General features: G+C 49.0%; 1 long non-coding RNA gene across 2 annotated transcripts; it reads right to left on the minus strand.

The window, feature by feature from the left end:
• Positions 1-137: 137 nt before the first annotated feature.
• Positions 138-13,717, minus strand: LOC308176954. Of its 2 annotated transcripts, XR_013938747.1 has the most exons (3): positions 11,561-13,717; positions 8,088-11,391; positions 138-3,660 (listed from the first exon to the last, which is right to left on the minus strand). It is a non-coding gene; the product is annotated as an uncharacterized lncRNA (long non-coding RNA). The 2 variants fall into 2 exon arrangements; XR_013938748.1 differs by having other exon boundaries at positions 8,088-13,717.
• Positions 13,718-14,912: the final 1,195 nt, after the last annotated feature.

The following is a 14,912-nucleotide window of genomic DNA, read 5'->3' on the forward strand; positions in this document are numbered from 1 at the left end:
ATTGGAAAAAAGTGCTTGAGTGGGGCCTGCCATATTTTGGGATTAAGATAAAAGAATCCTGTATTTACAAACATAACACAGCAATATATAGGGATTAAATGTAGGTTTAAGAATCAAAACCGGTATCAGAGTCCTGGTTTTATTTTCATCCACGGCAGACATCAAATTAAGAACAGAACAAGTGGTTCAAATAAAAAAAAAAAAATTCACACTTTTACTTTCACGAGACTTTGCTAAAAATCTGCCAGCACTGCTTTCCCCGACGTCCTTAGAGCAGCCAGAGCCCCGGGTGATAGCAGTATGCAGCGGTAAGCCACGCCAGCCCTGCTAAACAGCCTGTGCAAACCTGCTTTCCCGTGCTGTTCCTTAGCAGTTTATCTCACTGTTTTTATTAAAAAAAATGAAACGTTTTTTTCCTCTGGGAGTCCTTATTTCCAAGCCATCGCTCACCACCGGTGGACGAGCCCACAGCGGAGGCTGGGACGGGTCCTGCGAAATGCGGGGTGATCCCCGGGGCTGGGTGCTCTGCTCGCGGTCGTGCTTTCTGCGAGGCTCTTCCCGATCAGTCACGGAGTTGCGGGTGGATGCCGGGGGGCAATGTCCAATTTTCCAAATAGCTGCAGTTGCGTAAAATATTCCAGAGCTGCTGGCCACGAGCTGCTCATCCAACAAACCAGTGTTTGTCTAGCCGAAGACTCGACCGATGATGGATAGCTATTTTCGGGACAGACAAACTTATAACAATAGCTGTTTGAATTCAGATCAGATAAATCCCATCTACTGCAGCTGAGCAAATTCCCACTCGGTGGAACCCACGGCGGCGCCGCTCGGGGCAGGTCCTGCAGGAGCCCGGGGACCTGGGGAGGCTTCGGGAGGCGGTGGCGATGCTCACAGTGGAAATTCATTTGCTGGATTTGTTCATACCATGCCTTAACGGTTCTGCTTATGTGAGACAAACCTTGCCCAAAGTAGCCTGCATGGCATTTTCTAGTGGGGAACTTTCTAGCGGGGAAGTTGGGCGTGTTGCCATCACCATCGGTATAATAAATCGCTATTTATTAAATGTGAAAGCGGGGAAATCGAGGTCAGCATTTCAGGTGAGGCCACGTGCCTGTAAATGCACATGCGTTACGTGCTGCTTTGTGCTTCCTCCCTCTAATATGATTTGGAGAACTGTGACAATTGCAAAAGTTCTCGGTTGTCTGGACGTAGGGGGTGAATAAGAACATAAACCCAGTATTACTGTGCTATGCTTTTAATGGGAACGGGGAGAAAAGAAGCAAAGTTTTTTTCGGAAAGACTGAACTTGCTCAACAACCTCAGCTATTAGCCGCCTGACCTTTCCCAAGAGAAGCCTGAAGTTACTCACAAATAGCTGATCACATTTACAGCACTCGGCAAATGAAACCGGCAGCGCTAGAGGCGCCGCGTTTGTCCTCTGCGCTGGGACGTGGGATGGGCTTGGTGTTCAAACAACAAGAGGCTGATTTAAAAAACACGGAGACAAAAAAACCAACAATAAATGTTTTTAATCAACGGGCGGTTTACTGTCCAGCCTCACCAAAGTCTCATGGACTCACCGGAGAAGTTTAAAGTTGGCCAAACGTGCAGAGGGAGCACTGGATGGAGCTGCACTGATAGAAGTGCCTTAGTTTACATTTGATCTTTTGAGGTTTGCTCTGTAATTAGATGATAATTTGTATCACAATTATGCAAAACAAACGAGGATTGGCTAGCAATGTAGACCAGAACAAATAAGCACACGGAACATTTGAAATGTATCCAGTATTAAAACTATTTACATGTGTGGCTCAGGCCACATTGGACATGTTGTTCCAATAAAGTTACAGAAAGGGAAAAGGCCAGTATCGGTTCCTACGAAAGTTTCAAATGTTCATGTTTACAAATTTGTATTGCACATTAATATGTAAACACACACTATAGGAAACAGATGACTCTGCAGTATTTATGCGTCCTTTCTTCTTAGATCTGTGTGCACTGAACGCACAAAACGCGCAGTGACTCCGTAAAACGGGGATAACAAAGCTGAACGGGAGGCGCTGCGTCCGACCACGTCATTTTGAAATCACCAGCCCGGCAGCTAGTTTGTGTGAAGTCCTTTTGCAGCAGACGAGGAAAAACACCTCCCTTGCAATCCGTACACAAGACTGTAACATGTTAGTCAACTTTTGCCACCCCACAATTTGTGATTTAGGGCACAGGCCCCAGGCACCCTGTCCCGTACGTGGCTGGGTCCGTGCAACTCGCAGCCTCCTGGCCCCGGAGGAGGTCCAGCAGTGCTGGGCAGCCTGGATGCAGCCCTCGGAGCTGCTGGGAACGATCCTGGCTGCAAGGGCGCTCGCAGATGTTGGGCATTACGCCGCAAGCCGCTCACGCTTACTAGAGCTTCGCTTTCTCTGAGCTTGTGTAGTTTCTGAATTTTATGGTTATTTATAAATCCACTTCTCCTCTGTGTCCCTCCGGTGACATTCATGAGAAGAACCTACCGTCTGCTTCCTTACATCAAACGGTTTCCTTCCGCACGAAGCAGATTGCTTCTCCGAAAGCACCGAGCTTTGAGTTTATTGTGGCAATTAAGCAGAAGAAGTATTCCAGGTTTCGCGAGGGACCCTTTGAGCTTATAAATCAAATGACACAAACCAGAAAGTAAAATTCAAGACCTTTCTGGAGAGGAAAACACCGACATTAAGGGAAAACCCCAGGTAAAAGTAATATTTGCTGCCTGAGGAGGCAGTTCCTGAACAAAGCCAGAGACAGGGGCAGGGGTTGGGGATGGTTTCTGCCTCTCTGAAGTCTGAAGATATATTGGATGCACTAAAGAGGTTTTCAGACATTTTCTGTTATCGTAAAAGCTTCGCTCCTTCAGATTTTGAGAGAGCACCTTTTCGGTGAAATCCACTTTTTCCTTCTTGGCGTTGGCTCCAGATCTCCTCTCGGAGCAGGGTCCCAGCTCCAACAATTTCCTCCGTGCGCGGCGGGCAGCTGGGAGCACTTAGCAGCTAATCAGCCCAGTTCGGCTCACCTGCCTGAGCGATCCCCGACAGCTCCATCTGCTTCCAGTCAGGCTGCGAACAAAACGGGGGCCTCGGCTCCAAAGGGGAGGAAAGAGCAACGGAGCGGTGGGGTTTGCTTGCGGCTGCCCATGCTGGTGCTCAGCCGATGCTCTGGGGACGCTCGCTGCCCTACCCCTTCACCACGGACCTGTGACCTAAAGCCGGCAGAAATTCACTTTTTGATTTAGGTTTAGAAAGACGTGCTTGCCGGTTTTGCGCTCACCAGGAAGGTTTGAAATACCGTCGAAGGGACGTGACATCAAACGTCAGAAGTGTTGCTGAGGGAGGGACCACGATACCTGTTAGGGTGGCTGGATGCTGCCCTGGCCGTACCCACCTCGCCCCAAACGCTCAGCAGCTGGAACCATCATCTTCCATCATACGTTACTTTAAATGCCTTGGAGGCCCTGCCCTTGACAGATGTTAAATGCGCTGCAGAAAAGGCCCCGCGGATTTATGGCAGTTTGCTAAATTTGAGGGTGGGATTGTGTTTTGTGGGTGTTTTTGATAGCAGGACAAAAGGGAGCAATCCAGGTGGCTGGGCTGATTTATCCGCCACCGGCACCACAAACCCTCCATGCAGGCTCTAAAAAAAAAAAAAAAAAAGTATAAATCATTCATAAATACAAATAAAAAAATTACCTTGTGAGGGAATGAAAAAATGCTCCCCTGTGAGCATTTCCCCAGGGCTTTACAGGCACAGGCACGAACCACAGGCACAAATGCCCCTGCACACCACTCAGATTTTATTCAGGCTCACACAAACACCTTGATTTCCACAGTCTTTCAGTAAACCATTGCGTACACCCCTAGTAAAACCTTCGCACTCTTGAAGTGGATAACTAATGGTCTTATAAGTATTGACAACCAACCAATTTTATTCCACCAGGTAAAAACTGTCATGAATATTCAGCTGCCTGCTCCAGGACGTGCAGGTACCGCTTAGCATTGCTCTCAGCATCCCTCTCCTCTGTGCACTGACAACACTTTTAGATTCAGAGCTTTACCAAATTCTTCCTTTATCTTCATTAAAAGTCTTAACCGTAAAATTAATTGAAGTTGATAAGCCATTTCCTGTATCGTATTTCTTCCAGCGTTATCAATATCGCTAATAAAAACATAGATTGAAACAGTATGTTGTAATGTCCAGGATATAAGCCAGGTTTTGCTGCAGCTCAGATAAATATGAATTTGGCCTTTGGCTTTCATAAAAACAGGCTAATGTCTCTATCGGGGCTATTCGGACGGATAACATCAGCCCCCTCTGCTTCAGTGCTCAGCACTACCAGTATTTAGGTGAGCGACGGGCTGTTAGGAGAAACAGAGCTCTATTTGCTGAAGATTTTCCAGATTAGAACAAAGCAAAGCGAAGAGGAGCCCCGAGACTTCATCTCAACCCGAAACCCAACATCTCCAGGGCCTTCACGCTCTGAAGTGCCGACGCTCCTCGTGTTGGCTTGGCTTGGGCGTTTTCTGCGGCAGAACTGCGGAGGAGAAGGCGTCGCCACGAGGTATTTCAGAAAGAGGCTGGGGAAGGGTTGGTTTGGCTACAGCTCCGTCGCCTCGGCGGTTTCTCCTCCCCTGGCTGATATTCCAGCTTTCTAAACTGGTTTTGGGTCGAGCCCTGTTGTGTGGCGCTGGAGGGCTGCGCCTCCCCGTGTGGGGAAGAGCCGAGAGGAGTCAGGAGCCCTTCAGCACGATGCAAGCACCCGAAAGCCTTCCCGTTAGCTGCCGATCCCAAAGACGGGCCTTGCCAGCTCCCTGGCCGTGGAGACACATGCGAAAGGCTGCTCCAAGCCAGCGCTCCCCCCGTGGTAGAAATACAACGTACTTCTAAATTGTTTTCGAGTATCGCCCGTGCAGCTGGAGTCATGGGCCATAAAAAGGAGGAATTTCACCGGGTAGGTCTCCTGGACGCAGAACAGCCCGTAAAGGAAAACGAGCTGCAGCTCTGCTCGAGCTCGGTGGCAGGGGTGGCTCCCACAAACGGGGATGGGTTTGCCCCTTTTGGGGCGAAACCGACCCCAATACCGGCAGCATGGAGCCGGTGCTCGCCCGCAGCCTTCCCCTCCCTCCCGCTGGCATCGGGAACCCCCTGGTAGCGCATCGGCAGGAGGATTAAACGCCAAAGAGCACGGAAACGTTTTCCCCTTGACAGGCTGAACAAGCCCAGGAATAGCAATTCGTTGTCTAATGGCAGGAAAGAAAATTAGAGGCCTCGCCACGAGGAGGATTTGCTGTGCAGCAGGTGAAAACATGGATGGGTGATTTTAAGACAATTTGTCAGCTTAAAAAAATAATCAAAACATACACGGGACAGGGGGAAGCACTCTGAGCGCTTTATTTCCAGTAATTGTGCTTGGTCAGTTTTGATCTCGCAGTTTCTGCTTTGACAGCCACGCTCGCCCCAAAGCCGGCCCGCACGCTCTAATTCTGCTGTCTTTTTTCTTAAAATAGGACACACCTGCGAGGAAGGCGAGTTTCTTCAAGACATTCCTGATCTGGAGCGTATTAAACTGATATTTTTGTTTTGTATTTTTGATGATTTGCTCCAGTGATAGCATAATAGCATGATATTTTGCCTGGGACTGATTAAAACATTTCTTTTGATCAGGGCAGCAGATTGAAACAGTTGTTTATTACTGGACAAAGCTTCAATAAAAAAAAAAAAAAGAAGAAGAAGAAGAAGAGAAAAGAAAAAGAAGAACGTGGCTCTGGGTTGCTGTTGAGTCTGCTTTTTTGCCAGGGGAATTTCCTTCACTTTTGGAAACGGCACAAAATTCCCTGTTTCGGCTTCATTGCTGGAGTGGTGATGGCGGGGAGGGTCCGGCTGCCGCCTTCCCCAAAATTAGAGGAGGTAAAAGAAAAAATTGGAGGTAGGGAAGGGAAGGAAAGGGCCAGGCTGCCCAAGGGGCGATGCATCGTGCTGACAGACAGCGGATGAGATCTTGGTCGTTTGATTTTAAGCTCCATGGGCACTGAATAAAACTCATTTCTCAGTCTCAGAACGCACCGTGCCCCGGACCACAAGTGACACAGGTTTCTGTAAGCAAACTCAGCATTTCCTAGAAAAGTCATCCTTCCAAGCTGCTCGCATTTCTGCACGTTTCAAAGCTACCTATATATTAACCTTCAGACTCCAGCTAAAAAGTTCTTTTTTTTGCTTTCTAAACCGAAACCAGAGTCATATTGTTACAAGCCGACAACATCTGAATGTAAATGTGTTATTTTGGTTTAACTCCAGTTGCTATAAAGACTTTCAAGAATATAGATTTTAATTACATAAATATTTTTAATAAAATCCCACATTTAACTGCTGGCAAGACTGTAAGGGAAAAAAACAATAATATCTGGCTCTGTCTCTTTGACAGAACAATTCTTCAAGTTACATTTGCCACATTCACGCAGCTGTGACCAATAACTCCGCTGTCTTTATTATTCTCCTATGATATGAAATTAAAATGAACTGGAAATGTTTATGCCACAAATGGCGTGCAACACATTAAACAGATAATGCAGGCTAAGGTTTTGCTTAAAGCAGCGAGTTCCTCCTCCAGCAGGACCGCGCTGTAACTTAATCCACGCTTTTCCCAGGCAGCGGAGATTGCTGCTCTGTCGAAAGCCTCAAACACATAACAATATCTTCATTAAAGAGGAATTACTTCCATCTCACCATTCCCAGGTGCCACTGAAAGCGAGGCTTTGTTTCATGTGGCCAGTTTCAATTACTGTGTTTACATCAGCAGATTCCTTGGCCTCGTGGAACATTTTTAGATAAATCTATTTCGGTTTTTGTTTGCTTCCCCTTGGCTTTTCCCCGCAGCGTGTTTATAAGCTGCATATTAATTCGTTGGTCATGCCTTTGGTATTTTTCACCGCTTTCAAAAAAAAAAAAAAAAGGACCCCATCGCGTTCAATCATCTCAGCCCAACACACTTTTTCCTTGTTTGCACCAATCGATACATAACACATTATTTAAGGCTGGTAATTCTCCCAGGGTGTGCACCTGCCCCCCGTCTGCCTGGCACTGTCCCCCCCCCGCAGCAGGCAGACGCCAGCCCTGTCCCCTTTGGGATGCGGAGCTGCTGCGGGCTGAAGCCACAGGGAAAGGAAGGAGCTGGGAGCCACAATCCGGGAATGAATTTCCCGCATCCCTGTGGCGTGGTCTAGTGGTGCCGGGACATGGGAAGCGTGAGGAATGATGTCTGTAAGTCCTGCCTGCCCCCAGCACTTCTGTCGGCAGCTCTGTGCCCGACTCCCTCTCCCCCGGCACGCTGCGCATTAACGCCGCTGTCCACTGAGATAACAGCAGCAGTTTTGTTATTAAGAGGCTCTTTTGCACCGATTTTGTTAAAATACAGCTATCCACAGCGCTAGCAAATGAAAGATAAAATCAAATTCTTTGTTAAAGCAGGAGTAACTTTGAAATACAGGCTTGGAGTATATCAGTTCTAGCTTTCCGTATTGATTTTTCATAGAGGATCTTTACCTTCCCTGGCACAGAAACACAGAGGTGAACGCTTCTCTGATTTAGAGCTGCAGAGTTTGAGGCATCTGCAGATTTGGAGGCATTCTGCAAGACAAGCAGCAGTCCCAGCATCGAGGTGAGGGCAAGAGGCAGCCAGGGCGGACCTGAGCCTGCTTTTGGCTGCCCACCGTGCCCGGCCCCAAGCTCTTGGCAAAGGGAAAGGCCTGATCCTGCCATGGGAAACGCCTCCTGCCACACTCTGCATTGCACCATAGCTTTTGGGACTGCAGCATTTGGCTAACACCGCTGCCAGTGCACCCATGGGTGCTGTTGCACGGGCCCAAAGCACACGCCAGGACAAAATATCCCCGTGCCATGGGACGGGTTTGCAGCTCGGGTGCCTCCAGATGAACCGGAGCAGCAGCAGCAGCAGCAGCACCCCCCCTCCCCAACCTACCAGGCACCACCACCACCTCCCCAAATGGTTTTTAAGCTCGGCCGCGATCAAGTGAAAAGGGAGCAGCCCAAATTAGCCGTGAACCCACTGTTTTGGGCAGCTCTCCCGTCCTTCCCACCGCAGCACACAGGCATCCCGCTGTCCGCAGGCACGGCTGACGGGTTTTTGGCACGCTCTGAATTGCACTTGGACAAGAAACCACGAAAACCTCTCCCCACGGCTCTGCCTCGGCCAGCCCGGGAGCTGCACGAGACCCACCTCGCATCGGATGTCCCCTAATATCGCCTGTCGTGGGCGATCTGCGGCGTCCCGGGCTGATTGCTAATTGCTAATGGTCCGCAGAAGAGCGCTGTGCGCTGCTACACGACGCTGGCTCGAGGAGCGCACGCTCGCAGCACGTCACGTCGGATTTGCTTTAATATTTCAAAGCACTGCAGAGCGGTGCTCCCCCAAAGAAGTCCGACTGTCCAGCCCCTGCAGAATAAAAGGCCAGAGTTAAATGTGCGCGTTGTGGGTGTGTGTGGGGGGGGCTTGGTTGTCCCTGCAAAGCAGAGCTTAATTAGCGCCCGCCGATCGCGGCGTAAATCTCGCCGGCGAGGGAAGGAAGCGAGCGGCGGCGCGAGCTGTCAGCAGCTCCCTGGGATCTGACAGGGTCCGACAAATGCTTTCCACATCCTGACCCCGCACGTCAATCAGGGGAGAGCCCCTCGTGCTGCTCCCACCTCCCGGCCCCGCTCCCTGCCCGCAGCCCTACAGGGGCAGGGAGGGATCCGGGATGGCCGGGGAGTTCCTCGGCACCGGCACGGACGGGTCCTGCAGCTTTCCGGGCTGCTCCCCGAATAGCAGGCCAGTTTCAATCTCATTTATATCTCCGTAACCCGAAGTATAGCTCAGAAGTCAGCTTCTAGCATTTCCATTCAGGGTGAAGAACAATATTCCACTTCCCCCTCTGCACCCCAAGCGATTTTCATTTCACGGGGGCTGAGCTCAACGTGGACGTGAGTTTTGGAGCTGCACTAAAGGATATGAAGGTGCTAGAGGAAATACAGCAGAGAAGTGACACAGAAATATCTGCGTTAAGCTCTGCGAAGGAGTCGATTTAATGCAGCAGGGAGCTGTGACAAAACATCACACTTAACACAGTGAAATGTGTGAAAATCCCGACTTGGTGTCTGCGGCTCTCACGGCAGCTGGAACCGCTCCCTGCCCCCGGACCCAGCACGTGTTCGGCTGCACCATGCCTGCAAATACTGACGTGCTCAGCACGTGCCCAGCTCACTTCTCCCTCGCCTGCCAGGGGCTCGGGTCCCCAGCACCTCTCCTGGACATGTGCCTGGGGGCATCTCGAGGGGCTCCTCAGTGGGGTCAATAGCTAAAATACACCCAAAAAAAAAATGATAATAGGGTTTTTATCTTCTTCACACATGTGTTAGGGCGCTACAGCAGCAAATAACGTTAATTTTTATGTGCAGCCTGAGCAGAATTGTTAGCACGTGGTTGGAGCCAAGCCTTTGAGAAGACATCGAGGTTGCTCCGAGTGACCAGAGCTCCTCGGTGTCCCCGCTGGGCTGGGCCCAACCCAAACATGTGCAGATCAGAGATGTTGCACGCAGAGGCGAACGTAAGCATCCCACCCTCGCCGCTGGGAGAGGAGCTGACCCCTTGCCCCCTCGTGAGGGACAGGGGGAGAGCAAAGCGTGCAGCTGCCATCAATTCGGTCACATCGCGCCGCCCCTACAAACCCGAGCCTGGGTGGGTGTCTTGTTACGGTTCCCGGGACGAGCTGCTCGTCTGGGAGGCGATGATAAAGTTCACTTGTGACTAACGAGGGCCTTTTCGTTCAATTAATTAAGGGCCCGTGCTTTGCAAATGACGACTTTCATTTATTTATTTCCGTCAGCCTGACAACCGTTTGGATGTCTCTGTCACCACCGAGCTACTGCCAAGGCGCCTTGTGGGGAGGAAAAAGAAGAAAAGAAAAGAAAAAAAGCATTTATTCCTTAATTTGGAAAATATGCCCTTTCTTAAATATCCAGTCAATATTATTGTGTTAAAAATAAATTGCTTTAAGAATGAATGCTTAAAAAAAATGCCCGAAGAATATTTTCCCTTTTGGAAGACCAACCTTAATCTGCTCTCCTTCTGAAGACAAAGGAAATTGGCTTTGTTTTTGAAATTAATGCTGTTATTTAGAAACATACCGTATTTCTCACCTGTGTGATTCACCTGCGCTCACTTCCATGCAACACCAAGGATTTAAAGGGACGAAATTTAATGAACAGGTTGCAAGCAAGCCGTACGCGGGTGAACACCAAGGTCTACAAAGCTCCAGCACGTCAATGAGGCAGCAATAAGCAAAACAAGTGACGGTCAAGAATCCAGCGAAGAGCATCCAAAGGGTTCGGCTGTGGCTTTGCTTTGGAAATTGATGTCCCACGTCCCACTGCCTGCCCGCAGGGCTTCCTGCGCGGGGTCATCCCTCGGAAAAAAGGAAAGGCGCACGCGGACGTGGCCCTTGGCTGCACCGCGGGGTTCTCCCCTTTGCTGGGGGAATTATTTCTTTGTTACTTAATCATCTGTAATTATCTCCTGGAGTAAATTCTGTTGGTGCATCAATTTTCAAACACAACATTCGTTTTTATCAGTCATGTTTATTTAATTTTAGCTGATTAGCACAGAACCTAACAAGTGGCTTAGACTAACAGTGTGTCACTGCTGAAGTATTTTGTAGGTAACAAGAAGACATGGAATAGTGCACATGTTGCTTTGTCTGCATTAATCTATTTACATTGTAATTCTTCAACTGTTTTTAATGGCTGGTTCAGCTGGAAGCGATTAGTTGCCCAAATTAAAGCCACATTTCTCACTTTGTGCACTGCGAAGGTTTTCGGTTGTTGTCTTTTCGTTGTTTTTTGTTTTTCGAATCAAGACAGATATCACTTGAAAACGCATGAAATCCTATTGAGGGGCTGATCCTGCTGCTCAGCTCCGTGCTCCCATTTATCCCTTTTAAGCCAAATACTCGGACGGGCCCCGGGCTGCTGCGTTTGAAGGGGAAGGCTGCTCGTCCCGGCTCCTCTCGCCTCCTGAGTGAGGTTCCTCCAGCTCTTCCCACACCACCGCAGCCAGCTTGAAACCCAGACCCGGGGCTGTCGGGGATGGCTTCCAGCCATGACTGCGTCCTCCTGGTGGCACGTCCATGGGAAGCACGAAGTGACACCTCGCGGCTTCGCCCTGTCCTGGAGCAGCGTGCCGGTGCTGCGAGGCGATGCCAGCCTGGAGGGAAGGGGCAGCACTGCCTGGTGTTCGCCACGTCGTGCTCCCCTCAGAGCTCCCGAGAGGGGCTTCCCTGAGAAATTTTCCTTAGGAAGCACTATTTTATAACATTTTGCCTAGAAAAAAAAAATTTGGACGAGGCGTTGCCGTGCTCGCCTCTCACAACGGTGAGGAGCAAAGCCCTGCTGCGCCCTCCACGGCCCTGAGGACACCCCATGAGGTGGTACCCATGGGGAGGGGGATGTGGGGCGGGAACCTGCAGGGAAGGGGGATTCACCAGCTTACAGTCCAAAGTGAGTCTTCTTCACTTAAGACAACACTCAAACCGAATAAATCGAGTATTTGCACAGGCTCTGTGCCACGGCAGAGCTCGCCTGGCCACCAGGGCCAGGCAGCTGCTGGCTCCATCGCCTTCCCCCCAGAACGGAGGACAGCATCCCCCAGCAAGTTCGCTGCCTCTGTCGCTTTGTCACAACCCGAGAGCCCCTCGAATATTTTGGTGTATTTAATTATCCTATCTGCAGCATCTGTAGCTCATTACATGCTCGGGCTGAGCGGTGCGCGGAGTCAGGTTGCGCAGAGGCAGAGGTCAGAGCAGCCTCCAGCCCGGCTGTGCCACGAGGCGGCAACTCCAGCCAGCCAAGAGAGCAAACGCTGCTCCGTGCCTACCGCCAGGACCCTCTCACTCCGGCAAAATAAAGGAAGGTAGCCAATTCCTCCTGGCTACCCACTGCCTTGAGCACCAGAAGCACATGGGGCAGCCAGCTGCTCTTTCTTGCGGCTCGGTGCACCGGGGCTGGTGCTTCGCAGCACCCTCCCTGCTCCACCACGTCTTGCTTTTAATATACTGCCCGGCATTAATCAAACGGTTTGGAAGCATCCTGTATCAGCTCTGCAAAGCAGAGCTTAAATGATTTACTGGCAGATTCTTTCAGCTCCTGTTAGCCCCCTGTTTTGCTTTCATGTCGGTAGCAGAGGTCAGCAGCGGGAGGAGATGCATGCTTTCACTTTGTCTCACATTTGCTGCTGTCATTCTAACCCCGAGCGGGTCCCTGCAGAGCAGCAGGATGTGTTCATGCTCGCAGCCCTCTATGCTAATTGATTTTAGGGAGCCCATTCATCAGTTTAATTTAGTAGATCACCCACCAGGTTTGCTGTTCACTGTCAAAGGTAATTCAATTAAAACCCAGAAGTGTGACTAACTATTCGACGCTAAATATGCTTAGCAGCTGTGTTGCTGTATCTTCTCCATCCTATTGTGTCTGCAGAGCAGCCCAGGCGCAGCATGTGACCGAGCCATACCTTGGCTGATTAAAGTACACAACAGCTTGGCAGCAGTGCCAAAAATTAAGTCCAAATGCCTTCTTCAGTATGCAACGACATGCAAATGTCTAAACGTCATAGTTCCAGCAAAGAAAAAAGCCTCAAAAGTGCTGAAAGTCAGCAGTGGATAAAATGGTTGGATTAAATCTGTGCATCTGTAGTTTTGGGGGGGGGGGGTTGTGTTGTTTTTTTAAATAACCTCCACAAGAATCAAATTCATTCTCTTTTTCATTCCTACTTTTAAATACCTGTTTTCTCCCTTCGTCATTAGTCGAGGTTCCTACGAAAGCCACCCGACCGGATTTAATCCCACTGCTGAAGCTGTTTGTAAATCAGGCAGACATTAGAGCGCTTGTCTAAAGATGTTTCTATTAAAGACGGGGGAGAGGGGGGAGAGAAGCCTCGCCGAATTCCTCCGGGCTGACAAACTGTTTTGACACTTGTCCGTTGGCATCGGTCACTCATTTGGGGTTTGGTAGTAATTAAGCGCATCATTAGTGATCCCGTTGTACGCCATGGGACAAAATGGTGCGTCTGCTTAACAGATTAGAGGAAAACACTATCTGAAAAGCGCAGGTAAACAAGACACACGTCCCCTAACCTTTCACCCCTGGAGAGCAGGGTTCACGTCCCACCAGCCCTGGTGAAGGGGCGGCCGGCGCTGCCGGGGGGGCTGCGGGCACGCCGAGAGATTCCCCAAATGCAGAAACCTGTGTGCAAAAACCTGCGTGTGCTTTCCTGCAGTGACGTCCTAAAGTTATTCATTTTTAAATGAATGGGGCACTGAAATGCTGAGCACCTAATAGCTTCCATTACACGGGTCCCGTTCCATCAGCTTGTGCCCTGCGAGTCCAACCCCATACAAACGCTGAGGTTTCCCAATTTCCACGAGCTAAAGATGATCAGTGAGCTCCAGCCACAGCCCGGCAGCCTTCCTACGTGGCTTTTTGTAGAGCAGGAGGCAGAATACTTGTGCTGTTCTGCAAATAGTGTCCTGAGAAAGCATCCAGATTTCCCAAGCATCACAATAAACCTTCCAGTATTAGCCTGTCCAATAATGTGTAATTAAAAAATATATTATAATAATACATATTTAAATATTTGTTTAAAAAAGCAATGACATAGTTAAATGTAATAATTACCACTAGGTAATGTACGTTAATAATCCTATCTTTACAAATAGACATATCTCTGCAGAAGAAATTGCTACAACCACACACTTTGCACAGAGATATCAAGCTTTTAAGCAGCGAAATGCTTGCAGCAACGTAACTGGAGCAGCAAAGGCTTTGATATACGGTCACTGCCAGGAATCCTTTTTTTGTTGTTGCTATTGAATCCTTCCCTTCTTCTGGCATTAATAAATTAAGGCACCTGCTATACAAATCAGCAGAAATCTGGAAAATCATTATCACTTCCATGCGGAAACAACGTCCATCACCAGTGAACAAATGGGGGATGGCATCTACGCAGGACTTTAAAAAAAAAAGATTCTGTTTGTCAAATTACTGGAGGAAAAGTCGATCTTACTGTTATGGACTTTATCCACTTCCAGGTCATATCGATTAGTTACAGCAGTCTCGCGGAGACTGGAACTAATTTACAACACTCGGAGCGGGGCTGCCTGCCATGCCGGCAAGTTTCAGGTCCCACGCTGGGGCTCCGCGCGGGCACCTGGAACTGAAAAATCACCGGTAAGAGCGCTGAATGGCTCTGGCGTTAGCCCCTTTCCCAGCGAGAGACAAAAAATAAAGTCCTGACTTTTCTAAGCACCAAGCGAAACCTCTCCTATAAAAACTACAAAGCTACGTTAAAGCTTTTTGGAGTCATCTTTGAAAAAAAGAAAGGACAGTTCTGAAAAGCGAACAGTAAAAAGCACAAAAAAGAATATTGAATATCTTTAAATGGAGTTTTGAAATGTTTTCCTATCCCTGACAGCTCTTTTTGACAGAAATTGATTATAATAAAGTATTACGAATCTGATAGTAGGGAAATTAAATTAAGCTGATTATTATCTCCTCAGATATGTGTTTATTACTGTGCAACATTTATTACTTCGGACTTTTGTGAAATGATTGCTTCATTTGGAGTTAACTATTTTAGACCATTCTCACCAATACGCACAGCCTGTCTGAACAGCAAAACATTTTGGTTTAAAAACCTGAGGCTTAGGCTCTTTTACACTCTGAAGTCAGCCCTCTGTAAGTAACGGCTTGAAAGCAGCCTGCCTTTAAGCCCCGCGCTGCTGGAAGACACCGCAAAGGTTTCCGAAGAGCTGGGAAGCGCTCAGATCCTACGGCCCATCGATTTCCTA

The sequence above is a fragment of the Anser brachyrhynchus genome, assembly GCF_964034855.1.
Source record: "Anser brachyrhynchus genome assembly, chromosome: 13".
NCBI classification, from domain to species: domain Eukaryota; kingdom Metazoa; phylum Chordata; class Aves; order Anseriformes; family Anatidae; genus Anser; species Anser brachyrhynchus.